Source organism: Acinonyx jubatus, chromosome C1 (assembly GCF_027475565.1).
Source record: "Acinonyx jubatus isolate Ajub_Pintada_27869175 chromosome C1, VMU_Ajub_asm_v1.0, whole genome shotgun sequence".
Taxonomy (NCBI): Eukaryota; Metazoa; Chordata; class Mammalia; order Carnivora; family Felidae; genus Acinonyx; species Acinonyx jubatus.
The window spans coordinates 99,548,388-99,572,284 of record NC_069381.1 but is presented as its reverse complement, the minus strand read 5'-3'; the positions used below and the strand labels follow the sequence as shown (position 1 = coordinate 99,572,284).

Genomic DNA, 23,897 nt, shown 5'->3' with positions numbered 1-23,897 from the left:
TCCTTGAGCAGTTTTTGAGAGGCAGTGAAGGATTTTTCAACTTTTTTGATCTTAAACAGTGAGCTATTTCTCATGTTAATGTGTATTTAAGACTTACTGGAAATACTCATAATATGAGCTGAAGACTGATGTCTGGCAGCGAGCATATTTCTGAAATTGGGTTGGTTTTTATTACTATATTTTCTGAAATATGCTTTCATTGATATTTACAAAACAAATTGCCAGTTCACACAAAGGTTGTTTTAATAAAAGCCAATGAAAACAACTGAGTTGCTAGGAAGAATGTTAAGAGGGAAATGGACTTTTCGTAACCTCACATTATAATTTCTCTTTTCTGGACAAAAATGTATTATTTGAATGAGTTTGGAACTGAAAGGAATTAGCATGTCAAAATATCTACCTAGATGTTATATGTGATCACTTTTATTACAAATGAGAAATATTAAATATAAGTAAAATGTAAGTGTTGCCAATGTGAGTTTGGCAACACCCTAGGAAAATGTTAGTTAAGAAATGGTGAATGTTGACCATGTTTCAACTCTAGCCTTAGAAACCATCATTGGCTCCCAGTTACCCATGGGATAAAATCCAAGAAGTTCTGCCTGGCTTTCACAGCGCTGCCTAATTTGGCCTTTCTCTGTCCATCCATCTTTTTCTCTGTCTACTCCAGTTGAATGGTCTCCGTGGTATTCCCAGGCACGTACTGACTGACTATACCCATGCAGGTTCCTGGCCTGAAGACCATCCAACTCCTTCTCATTAAAATCCTCCCTCTTATCTTCCAGAAAGGAGCTCAAGTCACATAGTTCTGCCCATCACTGACTTTTCTCCTTCTACCGAACTACTCCAGTGATTGTTATCTTTAATGCGATCCTATTTTGAGCTGTGGTCCAACAATTTCAGAGTCATCTATTGTATCTCAATTCCCTTACAACACTGCAAATTCCTGGAAGGTAGCAGAAGGAACGTGTGATTCCTTCCTTCCTGATCGCAGCACCTAAGAGTGCTAAGTAAGTACATAGTGATCTTCAAGAAATACTTTTGAATCAAATTCATTGATTGGATTTTACTGTGTCAGCCTCCTGGCCTATTTTCTCCTTTGAGCTCTAGGATTAGTCTCAACCCATTGGCTGTAAGAACTTAAATTGAAGAAAATCTCAAAGCCTTAGTTTTTACAACCATAAAAGAGGGACAGTGGTCATACCTCCGTTACAGATATGAAAGCAATTGTTGAGAGGATTTAAAGGCATCTAACATGTAATATCTCAGACTCCAAACCCAAATCCCGTATTTTCCCCTTCAAACCTGTTCCTCCTACGTCTTCATCTCATTGAGTGGATTCGCCATTCACCCAGTGAGTCACTAGGGCCAAAAATCTTGCAATTGTTGTTTTCTTCCTCTTTTCTGCACTCTATAATTAATTTTTAGTAAATCCTGTTGGTTCCACCTTTGAAATGTTTCTAAAATCTGTCCTGTTGGTCTCAACTCCACTGTTACATCCTATTCTAAGCCATCATCATCACCTGCCTAAGCTACAGGTAGCTCAAGAGCTTTAGAACTTGGTTTCTTACTTCCATTCTTGCTGACGGAGAGTCTTGTCACCATATAGCAGTCAGTGTTTCTCTTAATACACAAGACTTTGAGTAAAATCCCGAGTGGTCTACTATGGGCTTTAAAGACCGTGTGTGTGTGTGTGTGTGTGTGTGTGTGTGTGTGTGTGTGTCCTCTGCTAACTACTTTGACTTCATCTCAAATCTTCTGTGACTCTCCCCTTCACTCAGTCCATGGTAGCCACACTGGCCTTTTTGCTGATCTTCAGACCCATCAAAAACACATTGCCATCTTTGCTCTTACTGTGCCCTCTTCCCAGAATGACCCTTCCCAAAATAATCATGTGAGTCGCTCTTTCCCTTCCTTTAGGTTTCTGTCCAAATATCTCCTTCCCCGACCATCCTATTTAAACTACACCATCACATTCCATCCACTTAACCCTGACTCTGTTCCTGACCTTCTACTTTACATATATTTCATTATTGTCTATTTTCCTCCATGAGAACGTCCACTCCATGAGGGCAGGGATTCATCTTACTGACTGATACATCACCAACCCCTGGCCTATAGAGGGGCTCAAATAGCATTGCTGAATGCAGGAATAGTAGGGCCTCAATAAGGAGGAGCTCCTGGTAATAATAGCGTGACTATATTTACTGGAGCAGCATGAAAATCAAATAAAGTATCTGAAGGAATGTGGAATACTATGTAGCCCAGTATAAATATTTATAATAATAATCATTATTATGTTTTTATAGGATAATATACTAATTATTGTTGTTATTACTCTTTTATATATTTTCACCTGGTCGTTACACATGTCTTCAAACTCAGTGTGTTCAGAACTGGTACTAACTATCCTGTTCATTGAAGTTAGAAACACCCTAGCCCCATCTCTTCTCATAACAAATTGGTCAGCAAATCTTATTACTGTGGCCTCTCTAGTTCACTTCCTTCTTTTTCACGCCTCGTAACTTCCAACACCATTATGATCACCTTCTCAACTTCTTCTTGCCTGCCTTCATCCAGGAGGGAAAATTAAAAATATGTTAACTGGCACAATTACATGGAAATCAACATATAAATTTAACAGTTAAATTACTTTTTCTTTCTTTTTTTTTTACAATTAAATTACTTTTTATTCTTTATATAAACTCAATTATGTGTACCTTATGAAACCCCTTGCCAGATGGTATAGTTTTTCGTCCTTATCAGTCATCACATTTTTCCGATGATTTCCAAATCATTTGTTGGTTTTCAGAAGTGTTGGTGCAGCCTTTGGTTGATGGGTTTCACTTCCTAAAAGTTGCCCTTGTCTGAGCCATGAGGTAACATGAAGAAATGTGCATAGGCTCTTCTGTGACTTTCCTTTTACAATGGTAGTCGTTATGCAATTTGTAGTTCTCTGTATGTAGAGGATTTCTCTCAATATCAACAATATCATTTGTCATAGTAAAAGTAAATTATACTTTTGGATTTCTTATAATTCCAGCCTTTGAACTGCGAATAATTATGTTGAAATTTTTTTCTAGCCTTCATAATATTGTGAGTTTTTTTATATTTAATTTGTTTATGATCAATTAAGTCACAAAACCATTTCTTGGAATGTCACATTCAATTAGTTGACTTAATTTTATAAATTTTTGATCACCCTAAATCTACTTGGTTAACATTGCATACTGTGGCTAAAGTTTAAGATTGAATAAATTGAAAGAGGTTAATAATTCATCGTGTTCTGCATTTTTGTCATAAAATAATAAACCCATTTCTGTATAATTTATTAAACAAAAAATTATTTTTCTCTTATAATTGATTACCTTGCTTTGTTTCAAGTTGTACTCTTTATTCATTTGTTTCTATATATCTTCTACATCTCTTTTATGGTTCACTTTATTAATTTTATATGGGCAAAATGTTTTCATTTCTCTCTGACAAAGCTAAAGAAAGTATTGAAATTCATAGTAGAATATTTCACTAAAGCCAAATCCCTAAAAGTTAGTTGCACTTTTCAAATGTTTAACTACTCCCACTTCAGATTTACATTAAAATGAACACACAGTCTTGGCATGATTTCTTCTCAGTCGGTGCAATGCTAGCACTATGTGTTGCCCAGCTGGGTTCTAATATTTCTCTAATGTCCAATCTTGAGCTCTCTTCAGATATATTATTTAATTATCTCTAGTGTTTGTTTAACATATGGTAATAAATAGGGGCTCCTGGGTGGCTCAGTTGGTTAAGCGTCCAACTTCGGCTTAGGTCATGATCTCACGGTTCATGAGTTCAAGCCCTGCATCAGGCTCGGTGCCGATAGCTCAGAGCCTGGAGCCTGTTTCAGATTCTGTGTCTCCCTCTCTCTCTGCCCCTCCCCTGCTCACATTCTGTCTCTCTCTTTCTCTCAAAAGTAAATAAATTTTAAAAATATGTATTAAAACCCCTTATGGTAACAAATGGAAAATTTATAAAGAAGGTACTAATATTGACTTCATATACATCTCTTATTGTATCAGCTGAATATATCGAATACATGCTGAGTTGGGATGAAAACAAAACATCTGAAATTTTCTTCAAAACTGTGGGCTGTTGGAGTCCCTAGATGGCTCAGTGGGTTAAGTGTCCAACTCTTGATCTCGGCTCAGACTGAGCTTAATCTCAGGGTCTTTCTTGTTCTCAGGGCGCTGAGTTCAAGCCCCCTGTTGGGCTCCACACTGGGTGTGAAGCCTACTTAAAAAAAAAAAAAATGTGGGCTGCAACTCCAGACTTTATGCATGTTACCACTCTGGCACCGTTTTCAAGTAAATACTTCTCAGTGAAACCATTTTTCTTGGTACCCATTGAAATAGTTTGAGATATCACAAATGCTTTTCTGTCTTGCTACACCAGATCAATAAAAAATACCTAATTACCTTCAGCATCTTGAACTTTGCATATTCGGTATTATTAAAATACTTTTACATGGGACTTTTACAGCTCTATCAATAGTGCTTAAAATTTTACTAGTCTGATTTATATGTTTTCCAAAAGGTTGCTCTATCATTTCAGTAGATAAATGCTTTGCCACAGTCAAGATCATAAGGCTACATTGCTATGATATGCCCATACAAATTTTTTTTCAAGGTTCAACTAAGTATTTCATGTCTAAAAATGTTCCCTTATGTTTAACTACGTAATAGATTGTATTAAAAGTTCTGATTATATGTTTAAAAATGTTTAGTAATTACCTTATTGACACACTTGATTTAAAAGAAGATTTTATTTGAAGCACTTTATTGCATGAAACTGATTTATTGTGTTCTTTTTTTCCTTCATTAGTGATTACAAATTTTCTTTATTGGAATCATGACCTTTAACAAAACATGATAGGCAGTTTGATTTAAAAAACTGTTTTGCCTGTTCAACTTTTAACAATACAACCTTTGAGCTCTATTTCCATCCAACATTTATATCACTTGTAATAATAAGTTAATCAGATTTTTATGTTGAAAGAATCAAGTTGTTTTCATTTTAGAAATGCAAACATTTTTAATGTTGTAATGATTTTTGCACAGTATCAGAACATGCCTCAGGTTGGGGTTGATTATTATTTTCTTCTTTGATCTCACGAAAATCCAGAATATTTACCGAGTACATGATACTTAAAAGAAATTTTAGAAACATATCCAGACTTTGAAGTCTCTTCACTGTGGGTTTCTATTTAAAATATTTACCATAATTGTGTATGTTATATCAAAAACTACACACACAGAATTGCATTTCACTATAATGACAATAAAAGTAAAAACGAAACAAGTCAAAAGCAATACTTTGAGGTTAGGGTGATGATTCACTAGGGATCCTCCAGAAGCCCAGGATGCTCTACTAAAGGATACGCAGTGTAGCCTTGCTGTCTACTGTGACACAGCCCAGATCCACAGACCTGCTGCAAAAGTCCCCTTGATGTCACAATGCCAGCAAGCCCAGTTATCAACGATCATAGCAACATCTTATAATGATCAGCTTGTACTAACAAGTCAATAGATTTTACATTCTTAATTTTACCACTTAGCACAGTTACTTTCATTCTGTCTACCAGCCAGCATGCATTTCAGTTCAGCCACCATGTTGGCATAGTGAGCGCTGTGTGTTCAGTGACTGTCAGCGCCTCCTCTTCTCCCCTCTGTGTACCCTCTGTGGCCACCTGGGTTGTCTTTCTGTAGTACCACTATGACTGTGGCACTTCCTGCTTCTGGCTCAGTTACTTATTGGCCCTTCTCAGTCTTCCTAGCTCTATTCCCGCCTCATCGTCCTTCCCCTATCCAGACTCCCCGTCATGCCTGACAACTAGATAACTCAAACCTGCTGGGCAATTTTGTGCTTTCATATATAACATATAGGTATAGATATAGATATAGATATAGATATAGATATAGATATAGATATAGATATATAGATAGATATAGATACAGATATAGATATATAGATATATAGAGATATATATAGATATTAGAATATCCTTCCTTCTCCTACACTGCTTGTTGAACTTCTTCTCTTTCTTAAAGTCACAACTCAAATATTCTTCCTGCATGAAACTATCCCTTGACTTCTCATTTCCTACATTTGATTCACCATGTTTCCATGGTTCTTATGAATAACATGATGATGGCACTTACCGTGTTTATTAGAGTTATTGATGGGTCTGTCCTCTCACATGACTGTGAAATTCTCAAGGACGAGAAGTGAGTGGTATTATCTTTGGGTCTCCCCTCTGGAAATGGTGCCTGGAACATATTCAGTCAATCTCAATTGGAAAAATGACAAAACAAATGCAGTAATCCTTCCTATTATTTGTACTAAAACTACCCTCCTTTAAATCATGTTCTTCCCATCCCATTAGTTTTCTTCTTTTTCTATTGTGGGCAAACAAACAAACAGTAATAATAGATGTCCAGCCCGATATACTTTGACATATGTATACACCCCTGTAATCCATCATCTAGATGAAGATATAGAACACTTCGAGACCTACAGCCAGTTTCCTCACACCTTCATCTGTTGATACTTATAGCCCAGGAATTCCACACAACTCTGACTTCTAACATCCTCAATTTTTCTGCTGTTCTTGCATTTTATATAAATGAACTAATACACAATTTATCCTTTTTGCTCAACCTAATGTCTGTGAAATTCATATATGCTGTTGCAGTATAAGTAGTGTGTTCTTTTTTATGGAATTATACTATTCCATTGTGTAAATATGCCATTATTTTTTTATGCATTCTCCTGCTGATTGACATTTGGGTCATTCCTAATTTGAAATATTACAAACAATGCTATAAACGTCTTGTGCAAATTTTTTCTTTGGACATTTGTACTCATTTCTCTTGGGTATATACTTAGGAATAGAAATGCTAGGTCATATGATAGACATGTGCTTAGCTTTAGTAGCTACTACAGTAGAGTTTTCCAAAGGGTTTACAGCAATTTACACCCCCATCAGTAATGGATGAGAGTACAAGTCGCTTATCAATCTTTTTTTTTTTTCTTTTTGAGAGAGAGAGAGAGAGAGAGAGAGAGAGAGAGAGAGAGAGAGCACCTGAGCTGGGGAGGAGTAGAGGGAGAAAGAGAAGAGACAGAGAGAGAGAGAGAGAGAAAATTTCAAGCAGGCTCCATGCTCAGCATGGAGCCCAGTGTGGGGCTTGATCCCACGACCCTGGGATCATGACTTGAGCTGAAATCAAGAGCATTAGGTGGTGATTAGGTCATGAGAATGGAGCCTCATGAATGGGATGAGTGCCCTAATTAAAGAAACCCAAGAGAGATCCATCACCCCTTCTTCCATTTGAGGTTTTAGTGAGAAGATCACCATCTATACGCCAGAAAGTGAGCTCTCACCAGATGCTGAATCTGCAGATTCCTTGATCTAGGGCTTCCCAGGCTCTAGAACTGTAAGAAATAAGGTCTGTTGTTTATAAGCCACCAAGTCTGTGGCATTCCATTATAACACCCTAAAGAGACTGAGACATACTGTATATTTCCCCCGTCTATCCGAAATTTGTTTTAGTCAATCCTCCCCCTGAAGTCCCTCCTTCCTCATGACCAGTTTATTTGCCATTCTGTCAATCTTTCCAGCTGTTCAATCCTTTCTTAAGTGTTATGCCTAAAACTCAACACAACTTTCCATGAGGACACTCTGGTTTCGTAAAATGGTAGGATAATGTTTTCTATTTAACTCCTCCTTTTTTTTCCAGACAGGAGGAGCAAAGGCCCTTCAATAGACCTGTAGCACATTGAGCTGATGGTTATGGGAAGCATTACATATAGACACGTTCCCTATAGTCGATCATCTAAACTTATGACTGGATTATGTTTTCCTCAAAGCATTCGCTTAGACTTCCCACACTGAATCTCATCTGATATATGTGCTTGCTCAGCTCAGAGACCTTTGTGAAATCTCCCTGCAGTGCTGAGCTATCCCCTTGGCACAGTGTCATTGTCAAAATATCTGATAATGATGGCAAGACAGGGTGACAGAGGAAGGCTCAGTGTCTGGAAATCAGAACATGCTTCTCTCTCTCTGTGTCAACTTGCCAAGATGTCATAGATTTTTCTTTCCATCTGCAAAATAAAGGAATTAGACTAAATGACAATGAAAGAAGCCACCCAGCGTTGGATTGGGATTTTAGATTTCATTGTAATCTATTTTCATATTTTTAATAAAAGTAGTTAAATAAAACCTGTTCAAGAATGATCCCTAGGGCTCCCCCCCCCTCCGTTACTACTACTTCATGCAGAGAAGGGCCTGCTTAAGCCTACCTTTGCTTTTAAGTACTCCCATGGTAACTCAATATTTTTGGGATGAAAACTTGCAAAATGCTTTCTAAGATTACATAAAAGTCTGTTTCCTGGCCTCCCCTCGTCCTCCTCCCTCACAGTCATTATTCTTTGTGTTGTTCTTATTGCGTCTTCTACTAAATATGACTAGAGTGTGTGGCCCTGGGGGGACAGGCAATGGCCCAGTTTCTCAGGCAGTGTACATTGAAACAGAAAATGGAGAAGGAACCCCCCCCCCAAATTATGTAAACATCCATGAAAAAAACATACAATCTCCAGAAATGTACATGACTCCATATATGTACATAATATCTGAGTTTGGGTCAAACTAGTTTAAGGTTAGGAATATTGAGTTCAACCACTTATATCTTCACATCGCATATTTAGAAGGCTGAGCGAGTATAAAAATGGTTTCTTTCTTTACACTTGTTATTGTAATTATAAAGTGAAACCTTCAAGAACGCCTATTGTTATCATCTTGCTTAACTTCTTCATTTAGCACTAACCTAGGAAAATGTGGAAAACTGGTTTATTATGACCATGTTTTCAACCTTTGCTATGGAAAGAACTATAGATATATTACACAGTATTACTCTTTGTGATAAAGACGACACTTTCGGTCAGAAGGCTGTATGCTTTAAATTATGTTTAAAGTAAGGATGTGGCCTGTTTTGCTCAAGAAGGTTTTTTGCTTAGTGCCTCTGTGCTCAATAATGAACGGTCTTATCTAGAGATCAAAGGTTTTGGTCATGTGGAGCCGAATTTGCAAATGTGAAGTCCATATGGGGAGGAGACCTCCGGCTGTACCCTCATTAACACCATCATCAAAACAGCTGAGGAAGCCAGCTCATCCTCCAAGGCGTGCACTTCACTTTTCCGGTTGCAGCTTTGCTGAAAGATTGCTTGTGGCTTCTTTAGGGTTCTTCCTTTTACTTTATCTGTTGGTTGGCCTCACCACCATGGCTAATTATTCTTTTTCCTTTAATGTTTATTTGAGAGAGAGAAAGGGAGAGTGCACACCTGCGCCCTTGCACGAGAGCAGGGGAGAGGGAGAGAGAGAGAAACTCAAGCAGGTGCCATGCCATCAGCACAGAACCCCGATGCGGGGTTCAATCTCACAAACTACGAGATCATGACCTGAGCCAAAAAAAAAAGTCGGACACTTAAAATGAACCAAGCAGGTGCCCCTCTAATTATATTATAGGAGCCAGTCAGTGTTCCAACAAAAGGAAAGTTGAAAGTTTTCTCTCTTTTGAGTTTCAGCTACTAAAAAAAAAGTCTTTAAAGTCATCCAGCTTAATTTGGTTGATGAAAATTTTCAGTCAAACAAATAAACATGTAGACACAGAACAATTGTGCTTGACATGTTTTAAATTAATTCAACTGGAAACAGCCTGCACCCTAGCTTGGATTGGAAAAAGTGAGATTAAAACAAAGGCAAGCTAGGCAAAGTGGATGCCTTTCTAGATCCTTCTTATGTTAATCTTTATAGACCTTCCCCACTAGTCAATTCTAAACATTGAAAATGTCAGCTATCCAGCAGGAACCTCTTTACATAATATGCCTTCAGCCCAGGAGTAGCTGAGATGTGGGTAGTCCACAGGGAGACTAGGCCATGATTAAGTGGCCAGCCATTATCTTCCCCGGGTTTGGAGACAGAATTACCCTTTCATTGTCTTCTGAAAGTTTTCCCCATTTTCATTCCTCTGTCCTATTTTGCTATTGACACTTGCCTCCTAATCTTCCTTCCCACCCATCCATCATCTGTTTTAGAGAAAGCAGACAGTGGTCCTTGATACAGAAACATCCCTTCATGGGGAAAATACTTAAAACACTATGAATTTCTGGAGTGTAAGGCCCATCCCAAAACACAACTTTTAAAATGCATTCCAAGGAAAATACAGATCATTTTCTTTTTTTTCAATTCTTAGAGTTCTTATACCTCTCCACTAACATGAAGAATTGAGGGTTGTCTGCCTGTATTTATATCTAATGGGCTTTTCTTTATAAACAAATACCTGTCATTGACTAAGTCATTCCATTTCAGTAGATTTTAAAATGTTGGACATGGTTTAAGACTGATTACACCAGCTAGTGAACATGGAGTCTGCATTAAATTCCGTTGAAAAAACACGTTTCTTCCATGTTAAATTACTGTCCAATGTACTACCTGGAGTCTATAAAAAAAGGACGGAGTGCCTGGATGGCTCAGTCAGTTAAGTGTCCAACTCTTGGTTTCGACTCAGGTTGTGATCTGACGGTTTGTGAGTTTGAGCCCTGTGTCAGGTTCCATGCTGACAGCGTCGGCCTGCTTGGGATTTTCTTCTCCCTCTCTTTCTGTCCCTCGCTCACTCATGCATGCTCGCTCTCTCTCTTTCTCTCTCAAAATTAAATAAGTAAGTAAACTTAAAAAGAGAGAAAAGAATCAAGAGGGTGGGTCAGTGGAAAAAGGAACAATGCAGCAATTCTGTTTTACAGGAGCTTACAATCTGAGAATGACAGACAGCAGTCCTCCTAAAAGTGTGATCCCTTGGGGCATCTGGGTGACTCAGTCCATTGGGAGTCCGACTTCGGCTCAGGTCATGATCTCGTGGCTTGTGAGTTCAAGCCCCGCGTCAGGCTCTGTGGTGACAGCTCAGAGCCCGGAGCCTGTTTCAGATTCTGTGTCACCCTCTCTCTCTGCCCCTCCCCCGTTCACACTCTGTCTCTGTCTCTCTCAAAAATAAATAAACATTAAAAAAAAATTAAAAAAAAAAAAGTGTGATCCCTGGACCAGAAGCCATAGCAATAGTGAGGAACTTACAAGAAATGTAGATTCTCAGGCCCCACCCCATTCTTACTGAATCATAGATTCAGAGTGGAGCCGGTTATTTGTGCTTTATCAAGCATGTGTCTGATGCAAACTAATGTTTAAGACATACCCTAATACAGTGATCACAATGTATGTACCATATTACTAGCATAGTACTGACAGTGAGTTTTTATAGGTAGTCAGAGGACATAGAGATCACTGTTGGGCTGGGAAAAATCAAGCAGGAATTTCAGCTGGAAGGAAGACATTCTGTATAAAAAGACCAGGCTGAGGTGAGCAGAGAACTGAGAAAACATAGAGCATATTTGTGATATACAGTTAGCCATAAACCAGACGCTGTGTTAGGTTCTTTACACGTATTATCATGGTCAATCCTCACAACAACATATTATTCTTATTTACATGAGAGAGTTGAAGTTCAACATTTTACACAGAGAAATTTACCTGAGCTGTAAGACTTTAGAAAAGTAATAGACAGTATGGTATTAAAAATATCTGAGGAAGGGCAGGTAAAGGGCTTTGAGTTCTACTCCATTAGAGTCCAAGAGTTGACAATTAAAATACCTTCTGTAAATGAGGAGTGAAATGATAAATTTGATGTCTTAGGAAAATTAATAGTTTGGAGATAGAAGAAGCTGGAGGCTTGACTGGACCCTGCGGAAGTTGTTTTCAATGGTCCAGATTCGAGGTAGTTATAGGTTGAGCTAGGAGAATCATCATGAAAATGAAAAGGAAGGGGCATACTCAAGAAACCCTAGGAAGAAAGTAACTGTGGCTGCCAGCCGAGAGGAGAATGGGAGAGGATTTGAAGTTATGATGACTGGGATAAAGGAGAGTCTCAGAAATCAACTAATTTAGCAGGATGAACTTGGATGACTTGTACTGTTTGTGATGTGGAAGATTTTGTTTGTTTTGTTTTTAGGCTAGAGAGAGGCAAAGAGCTCAGCTTTTAGATATACTGAGTTTGAGATGATGGTGGAACATCAAAGTAGAAATGTTCATCAGGAAGTCAAACATAGGCTCACAGTCCATGGTTGGAAACATAAACTTAGGGATTGTCAGTAGAGAGGTGCTCCATGGGAGCAGCTAAACTATCCAGGAGAGAGTATGTGCCAGGAGAAGAACAGAAGGTTAAGAACAGAATTCTGTGGAATATCTAAAAGATCCTCATGTATGAAACGGAAAGAAAAGAAAGAGCCTGATGGTCAGAGATGGAACATCCAAAATAGTAAAGACAGAATGAGGACAGGGTGGAGTCCTGGAAGTTAGATCAGGGAGAAGGGCCAAGTCACCCACATATGGAGATGTGGGGAGAAAAGGGCAAGGCAACTATATTTGGTGATAAGAATATCATTAGTGACCTTCAAGGATGTAATTTCAATAGGGTGAATGGTGGTGGTAATGGTGATCAAGGAGGGAGTTGGAAACAAGACTATAGAGTTTAAGAACATAGGCTTAAATTATGGAAAGAGCCCAAATGTCCAACTGATGAATGGGCTAAGAAGATGTGGTGTATACACACACACACACACACACACACACAATGGAATACTACTCAGCAATGAAAAAGAATGAAATCTTGTCATTTGCAACAACGTGGATGGAACTGGAGGATATTGTGCTAAGTGAAATAAGTCAGAGAAATACAGATATCCTATGATTTAACTCATATGTGAAATTTGAGAAACTTAACAGATGTTCACAGGGGAAGAGCAGGAAAAATAAGATAAAAGTAGAGAGGGAGGCAAACCATAAGAGACTTTTAAATACAAAAGACAAACTGAGGGTTGATGGGGGTGGGGTTGAGGGGTGGGGAAAATGGGTGATGGGCATTAAGGAGGGCACTTATTGGGATGAGCACTGGGTGTTATATGGAAGTGATGAATCACTGGAGTCTAGTCTTGAACCCAAGACTGCACTGTAGGTTAGCTATCTTGAGAATAATTTTTTTTTTTTAAGAAATGGAAAAAAAAAACCACATGGAGCTTCTCAGTATATGGAAGCCTCAAGTGTAGGTCACATGTTCTGGGGAGTTCAATTATGAAGAAAAGGAGATCAGATGGGAATCAGTCAGTGGGAAGACTGGAACTAGGTGAAGATAGTTATCTATGTGTGAAATGCCATAGAGGGGAAAGGAGAAGAAGGGCTGGAAAACTGGAGAGGACGAGACGGGACAATTGAAGGAACAAAGTTGTAGACAAGGTCAAAGGAAAGTGAATCATTGGCTCTAGAACAGCAGAGGAGGGATTAGAATCTTCCTCAGTCCAAGGAAAAGAGCAAGTTCTTGAGACTCATGAAGAATGCATGGAGATGAAATGTGAACAGGGGAGGAAACATAAGCAAGAAAATTTTGCTTTTCTGAGGCACTGGAAGTGAGGCCACTGTGTAGAGAGAAAGTGGACAAGCAGGAGACATAGTTGAAGAATTCCTTTCACTATTTTTTTTTAAGTGGCATCTGCCCATGAAACTTTGCCTAAGACACAGAGAGAGAAGTGGTCTAGTAAAATGCATATCACCTTACATTGTGACTTTCATATATCTGTCTCCCCTACCAGACTGAGGGGGTCTTTTGAGACCAGAGACTTCGTTTCCGTACTTTTTAAAATCAGACAAGCTCGAAGAATAATATAACAAGCACATTTGTACCATGGAAAATTGTATCATGAAAAATTGACAGTTGCTACTTTGTCTTTCTTTTTTTTTAAGTAAATGCTGAAAAAACCCTGAAAACTTTGTCCTTACCGCCACCCCCTGTTCTATCTCTTTCTCTTTCTTCCCAGAAACAAACTCCAACAAGAATTTAAGGCATATCCTCTCAGCCTATCTATGAACTTCTTTGTCTATATCCATGAATGGTATATAGTACTGTTCACTGTATTATTACTCTATGTTACTGTATGATGACTATATTTTTTTAATTTCCATATTCTATTTACCAATTCTGCAATTTGTCTTTTTTTTATTCAGCGTTCATTGTGTTTTGAAGTCAGCCATGCTGAGATATACAGATAGAGTTCATTACCTTTAATTGCTCTTATCCATTTTTGTATCCTCCATTTTTAGAGTAGCACGTACAACATAGGTCCCCACTTAGTAAATGTTCATTATTAGTGAATAAATTAGGATGAACAGTATAATAATTAAAAAAATACTTTGTACGGTGATTTATAGTTATGAAATACTTTCATATATAGTCTCTTTTCACTTTTATTTGTGTATTTCCTTCCCAGGCTGATATGGTTTAAGGATAGTAATTATGTCCCATGCCTATGCATTCTATTCCTAATGCCCATTTTGATGTTTGGCACTTAGTAACTCCTCAGTAAATATTGGTTGAATGAATGAATGACTCTCCACTATAAGCATTATTTTACTAAGGTCCATATTCTGAGTATCTGAGTGTTTTTCCAAGACCATGTGGTTGGAATCAGGACTAATAACCAGGTTTTCTGATACTAAAGCCAGTTCTCTTTTTATTACACCATTGAAAGAGCTATTGTAAGGACTATATTAGGGAATCAATAGGAAAGGAATAATTATAATGAATTACTGCCCTGATGTAACCAATAAATAGACTCCATGTACCTGTGTAATTGGAGAAAATTAATAACCATATCCAGATCGAGGGCTTGAAATTTATCATAATCATTAACTTGGAATACTTAGTCACATGGTCTTTACACGAGGTTCATATGGTGAAGGAGATATGTGAATTATGAGGGTGGATAGTGTTGCAGGAGTGAAGGAATGAGCAGGAAGCAGTTTCATTCAAATAGAACTGCTCTTGCTAAGGTCACTGGTAACCTTCTAATTGCCTTTGACGATATATACCACTCCTCCCCTGACTTCAGTGACGCCTTCCTTCCTGGCTCTCCTCCACCCCACCTTCTTGTCAGCCTCCTGAGAAACTCTTCCCTAACACAGCAGCAGTGGAGTGGATATCTGAAGAAAGTCATGAGCATTCTAGAAGAAAGATCCCAAGAACTGCCTCAGACACCCACCCATGCTCTACTCTGCCCACCCGCCAGGACTGGTTGATATTGATGAGTCCTTTTTACCCTTTGCTTGTCAATTTGGGGGTCTTATCCCAGTTTTCTCACCAGAGACAGATCTCCACCACCTCTGGCCTTCATTGAACAACTCCTGCTTTCTGGGAGGCTGGAAAAGTCAAGGTCACTGCACAATGCCAGCTCTGGAAAGCTGCAAATCCTGACTCCCTTGATGGGCCAGAGAAGTTGAGGTCGTTAAGCAGCCTGAACAAAGGAAAGGTCTTTTAAGGAACTTATTTTGAAATATAAAGATAGTTTGCTTACGTTCAAACTCCTATCTTAGTCATTTTTGTGTAACCATTGCAGTTTCATATATCACAGATGTTTAATCACACTAACAAATGCTTTTTCGGTAGAATTCCTGCTTGTTTCTTGTTGAATGGAGGCAGATCACAGATTCCTGAGCACATTGTTGCTCAAGGGGCACCCTCGCAGCTTTTTTGAGACACCCTCTGGGAGTTTTCAGATTAACCCCATCATTCCCTCTAAGCATGGTCAACCTTGGGTATCTAGAAGACCTGGCATTGCCCCAGGACCATCCTTAGATTCTCCTTCCTTCCCACATCATAATTTGGTTGCCGGAATATTGGTGTTTCTTGAATAGTTCATTGAATTTGGAAGAGAATAAGATGGAGTGTTTACAATCAAGATAGTCTGGTATCCTTGTGGTCGTCAGCAGCATCCTTGGGGATCCTGTACTCACTCTAGATGGATGTGGAAATTAAACTCCGTCAGTGCTTGTGTAGTAAACAAATAAGTGAGGACACTCGGATTAACTACAGGAAAATGAGTTGTCCGTGACACGTAATGAACTCAGCAGCAGCTATGGGGCACGGATGATGCATTAGGAAGAGTATTGGCTGGTTATTCTTTCCCTCTGAGTAGTCTCAGTGCCAAGGCCATACAAATTTATGGAACACGCCCATAACGTTTAGCGGATAAATGGCATTTAAAATAGAGAAATGAAGATGGGAAAAAACAAAAACCAAAGAAAAAGGCTATGAGAGGGTAATCATGAGCTAATACTGAGTCTTGAACATACATCTTAATTTTTAATGTGGGAGATAGCAATTCAACACTGAAGAGACTTGAGGGAGGGACAAGAGGGTCCCATGTCTGAGGATGGAGTTGATGACAAGTTGTAGCCTTTAATATCTGATGATGAAAAGGGATCTCCTTTCTTTGGGGTGAGTCCCCGATTCCCATTTTACGTTTGTGGCGCAATTAGCAGGACCCCTCTTCCCTTTGCTTGGTCTCCTCCGTTAGAAGAATGCCTCTGATATGTAATATTTGTTTGAAAACCCAAAGAAGCATGTTTCCTTTTGAGGTTTGCCTTACTTCTTATGTTCTGAAGTTCGTTCTGGACCTCAGATTTTGCTCCGAGCAACAAAACCGGTTGGGTTGTACTAACGTAATGGAGCCGTAATTTTAGCCAACTGTTGGGGGTGGGGAGATAGTTAAGGTGTGTCGTAGTTTCTGTGGTTTCTCTGTGGAGTAGAATTCCCTGCAAAGCTTTTCCATGTGGTGTTTTACTAGCTGTCTTAAAACTCTCTGATGCACGGAGCAAAACCGAATTAGGCTCATGTGCTACATCGGTGGGATGGGCCAAGGACTCTGAAAAACGAAAGAAAAATGATCAGACAGCCAACCTCAGAGGCTAAAGCATCCAAAGAGGATCAGCAGGACATAGCCAAATTCAAAACTGAAGAAGCAACCAGCTCTTTGAACCCATTTTTGCCGAAGTTTCTAGGGGAAATAAGAATTATTTAATCTATTAATGTTTTACCTTTGCACGGTACGTTACAGTTTACAAAATGATCCTGGGTATGTTTGTTCAGAGGAGCCCTGAAAAAAACCTTTGGAAGCTTGTATTATTAGGCTCATCTTTATAAATGAGAAACTGAGGCACAAAGGTAGTTCCAACGTCATTTGTCTAAGAAACCACAGAGGCAGAAGTGAACAACACTTCAGAGCTCTGTGTCTTTGCACCAGAACTTCAATAATTTTAGTTAGTGACCACATCTAATGTTCATGAAGAAGGAAAGCCAGCCAGATAGCACGTGCGTGCACAGTAAAGATGGTTCTGGACGGCTGAGCTCTCATCAGTGAACAGAAGACATTACAGTGCCGTCTACCTATCAAAGGAATATTTCCTTTCTTTACTTCAAATGCTCCGTGATTCAGAGGCATAGTTCCTTCTGAAGTTCTGAGTGCACCTGATAAAATGCCACATACTTAGCTGTCCTTCCCATTCTAAACATGTGTAAAAATTTCTCCTTACTGTGTGGTTTTGGCTGCTAAGTTCAAGAAACGTTTATTGAATGCTACGATATGCCAGGCCAATGAGCAAAGTAGGAAGTTATCTAGGTGGTATGATTCTAGGGGAGCCTTTTCCACTGGCCCAGACCACTGCTAAATACCCCCGTTAGCAGGGCATCCCTTTGAGTTAGTCCAGGAGTCGCTCAGATTCTTTTTCTGAAAATGCAGATAGCATGGAGAGAAAAAACAAAACAAAACAGAACTCTAAGATGGTCCCAGTCACTAATGCTGTGGGTATATTAATTTGTCTAGTTAACAAATCAAGTATTAAGGCCCTGAGCTGAATAGGAGGTGACGTGGATAAATTGCATTCTGCTCAGGAGAAGGGGGTGATGAATTCTAGAAAGCCCTGTAAGGGGCCCTGAGGAGCCAGAATATAGCCACAGGCCAGGGACTTGTCTGATCTGGAGAGAGAGGTGCATGAATGCTCTCTATCAAAAATAAACTTTAATCACTTCGTTTTTGTTTTTAAGAACTAGCCCTGCGTGGTATCTGGGCTTTAGGTCTGCGTCCATACAATTAATCAGATTAATATTTGCAATTCACATACCAAACGTGTGATCGTGTTCTTATTTTTTTAAGCCCAGTGAGCGGGTCTCCGTCTCTAATGAGAATTAGTCCGGTGCAACTGTCTGCCCCAGCCCTCTGTGCGGCTTCCTCCGAGCTCACTGCCTCCTTGGTCAGCTCTGCCCTTCTCTCCTGACTCCGGCCCACATCTCTTGCCCAGTTGGGGATGAGTCCGTGTCTCTGCCTGGCCTCTTCCAAGCTCAAAATGATTTCAAGCCCCCTTCTGCCACACTCTCGCGTTTTTTTCCCACAGCTCTGCAAAGAACATACCTTTAGAATTTTAAGCATAGTATGTTCGTGACTTGTGCCCTGTCTTCCAAGGACCTAAGATGTTTTGGAAGTGTATCAGTTAATAAGTTTATCGTTATCAAAGAGAGTTATTCTACAGATTGTCATTCAAATTAAGGTTGTTTTTTTTTCATGATACAGCTGTTGATATTCTGCTTGATTTTTTTTTCTTGATTCACTCATAAGCTCTCCCCGCTGGGAACAGCATGTATGGAATAACCATATTTGTTTTAATGGCTACCAAGAACAGAAGCCCCCACCAAAAATAACATCCATGGTGATGCCTATGATCATTCCTAGGTGCTGTGCTCAGAAGGGCCTTCTGTAGGTTTACTCATTCTGTCTTCACAACAATCCCATGAGGCAAGTACTGTGGTTATCCCCATTTATACCTGAGGCACAGAGAAGTTAAGTAACCTGCCCAGGGACACACAGATGATGCATTAAAATTTGAATCCAAGAAGTCGGCCTCCTGAGCCCAGGCTCCTAATCACTATGCTACGAGGACCTGCACCTCTCCAGAAGGTCACTGAAGTGTGAGGGAGTCTCGCCGCCTGTGGGTGAGAGGTGCTCGGGGACCAACCTCCCCCTGACCCCGCCACGGCAGTGGTCCAGTTGAGTCAGATGCCTGAGTGGAAAAGTATCCCCGAGGTGGTCGGGAGGAAAGGAGAGCCTTGGGTTGGGTTGGCCCAGCTCTTGCCGTAGTGGCCTCTCTCTCCTCGCTCTCGTCTGCTTTTCATAAAGCTCATTTGGGAGGACTGGGTCACACCAGAAACAGCATGGGCAGACAATATCACTTCACACAGCACGCGCTGCACAACATGTATGGGGGGGTGGGGAGTGTGACAGATGGAGAGAAACTGCTTGGTCCTCAGTATTTTTCCAGAGACAGTCTTGGCATCTCTATGTGAGTCTTAGACGCATGGGCCTTCCTGGGGCGGGGCCCTGACGTGCTGGTAAATGTTTACCCACCGGTTCTCTAGGGGCAAAGCCCTGACTCATGGCATTTAGCACTGTTGTCGTTTCGATACTCCCACCATGGGGGGATTTCACGTTGTCGCCACAACCTCACCGGGCAGTCGGGAAGAGTGGGGGCAATCGGACCCAGAACACTCCTGCTGAGGGTCAGAAGGTTAGGACGGATGGGGCAGCGATGCCCCATGTGTCAGGTTCGGATTCTGCACATCTGGCCCCTGATACCCTGTGCGGCTTCTGTCTTTCCTCCCTCCCCGCCCCACCCTAATATTCTCTCGCCATAAAATCAGGCTCGTAAGAATTTCATAAAGACCAAGAAAGAGAAAGGAGTCACAGGACTTGCAGCCTGTAGGCAGTTGGGTGGAGGGCAGGAGGGAGCAGGCCATGGAGGTCCCTCTTGTTGGGTGATGGGAGAAAGCAGAAAAGAGAGAGAGGGAGGAATGGTTTTATAGTCCATGCATGTTTGTATGTGAGTCTTTGGCTCTTCCCCTCTTATCTGGAAGAGCTGCCTCCTTCTCCTACCATCTGGTTGCTCGACTGAGCCACTCCCAGGAAACCTGTTTTAGCGGAGGCACAGCTGCAGGGCCTAACGCCCCAAACCCTTGTCACGGACGCCTGCCTTAAACCATGCCGGATCAGATACAGCCTGTTCCCCTCCTAAAAGGCCTCATAGCTGCAGACCGTGTGTGCATCACGGTTTCATGATATGCTACCTTCTAGTGCCTTATGGTTTCACAGAGCCAAAGTCTCACCGTCCAAGCACATTCTCTGTTGCCTTAAAATATTGATCAACAGATATTTATAGAGAGCCCTGCTCTATTTCCCAGTTACTGCTGGGCACCATGAGGTACAAAAGCGATTCAACCTAATTTCTGACCTAAAGAGCTCATGATCCACTTGAGAACACATGACAGCCACATGAACCAATTCCTAAAATAAGAAGCAGTTATAATAGTATGATGACCACGTCAGACTACAGTATTTATCAGAGATTGTGAGGCATCTGCAGTTAGAGAAGAATGTATAATAAGTTGTTTAGTAAAGGCAGTCAAAGCGGTGAGGTAACTGCATATCCTGGGAAATTGTATTGATCTTGTTTATTAGATAACAGCGTGTACCCATTTTTAATCTATATTCCTAACTTTTTTATAATTACAACCCCTTTTTAACACATACGATTGTAGCAGCCGGGTCTATGTAATAAAAATATTTCTTCTGCTGGCCAACAGCCCACACTAACACTCTTTTGCTGATGGAGATCCAAGACTCCTTTTGAAGGAAAAACCTGGTATGAGCAAGACATTCACAAATCCCTGTCCCCTGGCAGTAAATCTACTTAACAAGAAGGTTATCTTTTCAGTGGAGTATCGACCTAAAGGACAGGTTTGCTTCTCTGGATGGTGTTCAATAGCTCTGAAAAGAATTTGACTCCTCAAATGCCTCATCGGTTTTGTTTGGGGCTTGTACATCTCCAAATAAAAGTTGTGACAGTTCTTGGTTCATAGAGCTCGTCGGGATCAATCGGTACTAGGTAGCAGACCGTGGGAATCTCATGGCAGATCTCTGAGGGCAGAAGGCCCCCTGACACAGGCCAGCGAAGGCAGAGGGAGAGACCACGTGTGTTGTGTGGCATTGCCATTCCCCTACCTGATTATTTGTGCTAATAGGAGGAAGCTATCACATTCCCATGGGCCAAAAGCTAGTTTTCACTTGTTTTTGAAAGGGTTTTTGTGACTATCTTAGGAAGTAGGAATGCCGAAGTGAAATCTGGGGAGTTTGCCATATAGGAAAGGCAAGTCGTTATCAATCTACCCTGTGTGTCTGGGACAGTAGGTGCACGTGAGACAGCCAGGGTTGCTGCATCAACGTGAATACTTTGTCACTTCGGAAGGCTGGGATGTCTGTGTTTGGGTTAAGACGCCCTGCTGCTAAGCTTCAATTAGGTGAGGCTGGTAAAGTAAATAGAAGGTAATGGATTGTGTCCATACATGACTTCATTCCATCCTTGGAATGACTTTATCGATAACTGCTGGAAGGCAAGACTCAGCTGTAGCTGTGTCCAATATACCTCCAGGCAACAGAGAGCTGACTTTATTTGCTAAGGTGTTTGAGGTGTGCCCAGGCTAAAACCCCGGATCCTTCACCATCGGATACATCCAGTGTAGTTTTTCTAAGACGATGAATGCTTTCTTTGTCTAGGCGTATGCTAAGAGTTACCCCAAACTTCTTGAATTGTGTTAAACAAACCCTCCTACGGTGGCAGTTGGTCAGAACTCACGAGAGTGCGTGCTATGTGTTCATTTCTCCCCTATGGTCTGTCAACATTTGTATTCTCTGTACTCAATTTCTCTTGGTGCCCTGTGAACCCAAATTTAAGGACTGTGTTTAACGGCATGTTGGCGGGCAGGGGGGGAATACAGGTGGAGGGGTGTTTTGAATAGCTTTTTACCAAATCTGTGTCCCATTTTTTCCAAAACAATTTCCTATTTCTAAAACTGCTGGCAGCTCATGGAAATTTGTAATCTACAGTTATCCTGAAGTCCCAAGAGAAAGATTCAGAAATGATCTCCACAGAGCATTGTTCATTTAAGGATTCTTCCTAATTAGACCCCAGGGCAATGACTTGCTTTTCATTAGTTGATCATTGTGCATTTCCTGACATGTCGCTGCCCCCTAGTGCAGCACGCTAGTGAGTGCATCCTTCTCTGCAGACATTCTTGATTTGCATTATTACTGTCTGATCAGTCCATTTCATGCTTACCTGGGTTCTGGCAATGTGATTAGACACTAATCCATGACTCAGATAAAGTCCTTCATGGGCCCCATTTTTCCAAACAGATCCTATTCCGGGAGCAGGAGTTTGGTGGGCTAGCGAGTGCAGATGAGAAAAATGGAGTTTCAGCTGGACTCTCCAGACCCCTTCCAGTGGAGAGACCGGGCCCAGAATTTTCAGCATAGTGCCATGAATCAGAGGAACAGATCTCGTGTTAAGGTGCATCCAGGGCAAAGTAAAGAACACTCGGCTTGGAGAGAGACAAGCTTAGGAAATTTCCTTAACCTCTTTGAGCCTTTGTAAAACTATCATCGATTCAAAAAAAAAAAAAAAGTAATCTTAAGATGTCTTAAGGATTTACTACATCATCTATTTTTGAAGGTTTTATACACTTTAACATGTGATATAAATCTTCATCTATTATGTTTACTATGAATGAGGTAGCCATTAGGTGCAATTTAAGGATTATGGAAAGGCATTCTGACCCCAAAGACTTGCTCTCAGAACTGTTTCAAAATGATCACAAAATTGTAAGCCATGTATGTGGTCTCCATGCCAAAATGACCTTGAACAAGTTGTTTCACTTCGTTGGGTCTCTGTTTTTCCATCTATAAAGTATTAGTGCACTTATTTAAAGGGATTACTCAGGGATTCAATGAGATAACATATGCCTGGCACATGGCAGATTTCAATAATTGTTAGTTCCTTCCTCCTCCTCCTCCCTTATTTTTTTCTGGTCTGAAATAGTCAACACCTGCCTTTGACACCTGATACTAATGGGTAGATGGTGCCTAGATGGTGTACTGTGATGCCCTGTTTCTGAATTGTCCCCCAAAGAGTGGAGCGGCAGTCCTTCCCCCATCAGCTTTCAAATATTGGCGAGGACATCTGCCCTGGGGAGGGGATAAGGTAGAGGTGGTCATTAAAATCTTCAGTATCAGGAAGTATAACTGACAGGAAGCTGGGGGTATTGCCTGTTCAGGAACCGTGTACTTTCTTGTGAGAATAAAAGAGATTTTCCTTCTTTAATGATTATAGTTGCAGTGTTGACTGGGGGAGCAGACAAGAGATAAGAAAGGCATCCAATGCGGGAAAGGTCATTTGGTGATAGTGGAATTTTTTTTTTTTGTCAAAAGAATACATTATAAATGTCATACCTACTTTGAAAATCAGAATATTTAAAAAAAAACCAGATGCTCAGTCTTCCTGTGGTGAATTAGCAAACAAACGAAAAAGGTCTTAAACCCAATATAACAGAGGCAAACAGATCGAGCCACACCTACATGTACATATGAACACACACGCACGTACTTTGTAGGTAAAATACACATTTTTCTGCTTTCGTGTGTGGTTTCTGTTCTGAATGCAACATTGGTGGGTTTTGTTAGGTAGTTAGTAAGTTTCTGTGGAGAGAAGTAAGAGACCTTTAAGGATACTGATTATTCGATGCTAAAGAAAAATTTGCACTGAGGTCTTTTCTCCCTCCTAAACCCTAGTTCTGTCATCACCCTGACCATGGACTGGACAGAAACCACAGAGCACCACAGAAAATTATGCAATTCATTAAATTTGTGTAATATCCTTTCACCTCATCGTAGACGTTGTTTTGGAATCCATCAACAAGAAGTTTTACTCTTTTTGAATCAGATTTCTAGAGCAGAGCTAGAGGGACGTTAGGTATTGCCCTGTCCGAACTCCTTTATTTCATAAATGGGGGAAGTAAGGCCTAGAGAAGACACGTGGTTAGTGTGCCCCC

At 40.4% G+C, this 23,897-nt stretch overlaps 1 protein-coding gene across 1 annotated transcript in view; it reads left to right on the top strand.

Annotated features, from left to right (window-relative positions):
- The window catches only part of SPAG17 (sperm associated antigen 17), a 231,586-nt gene that overhangs the window by 8,009 nt on the left and 199,680 nt on the right, over nt 1-23,897 (top strand). The gene's annotated exons all lie outside the window — the stretch shown is intronic.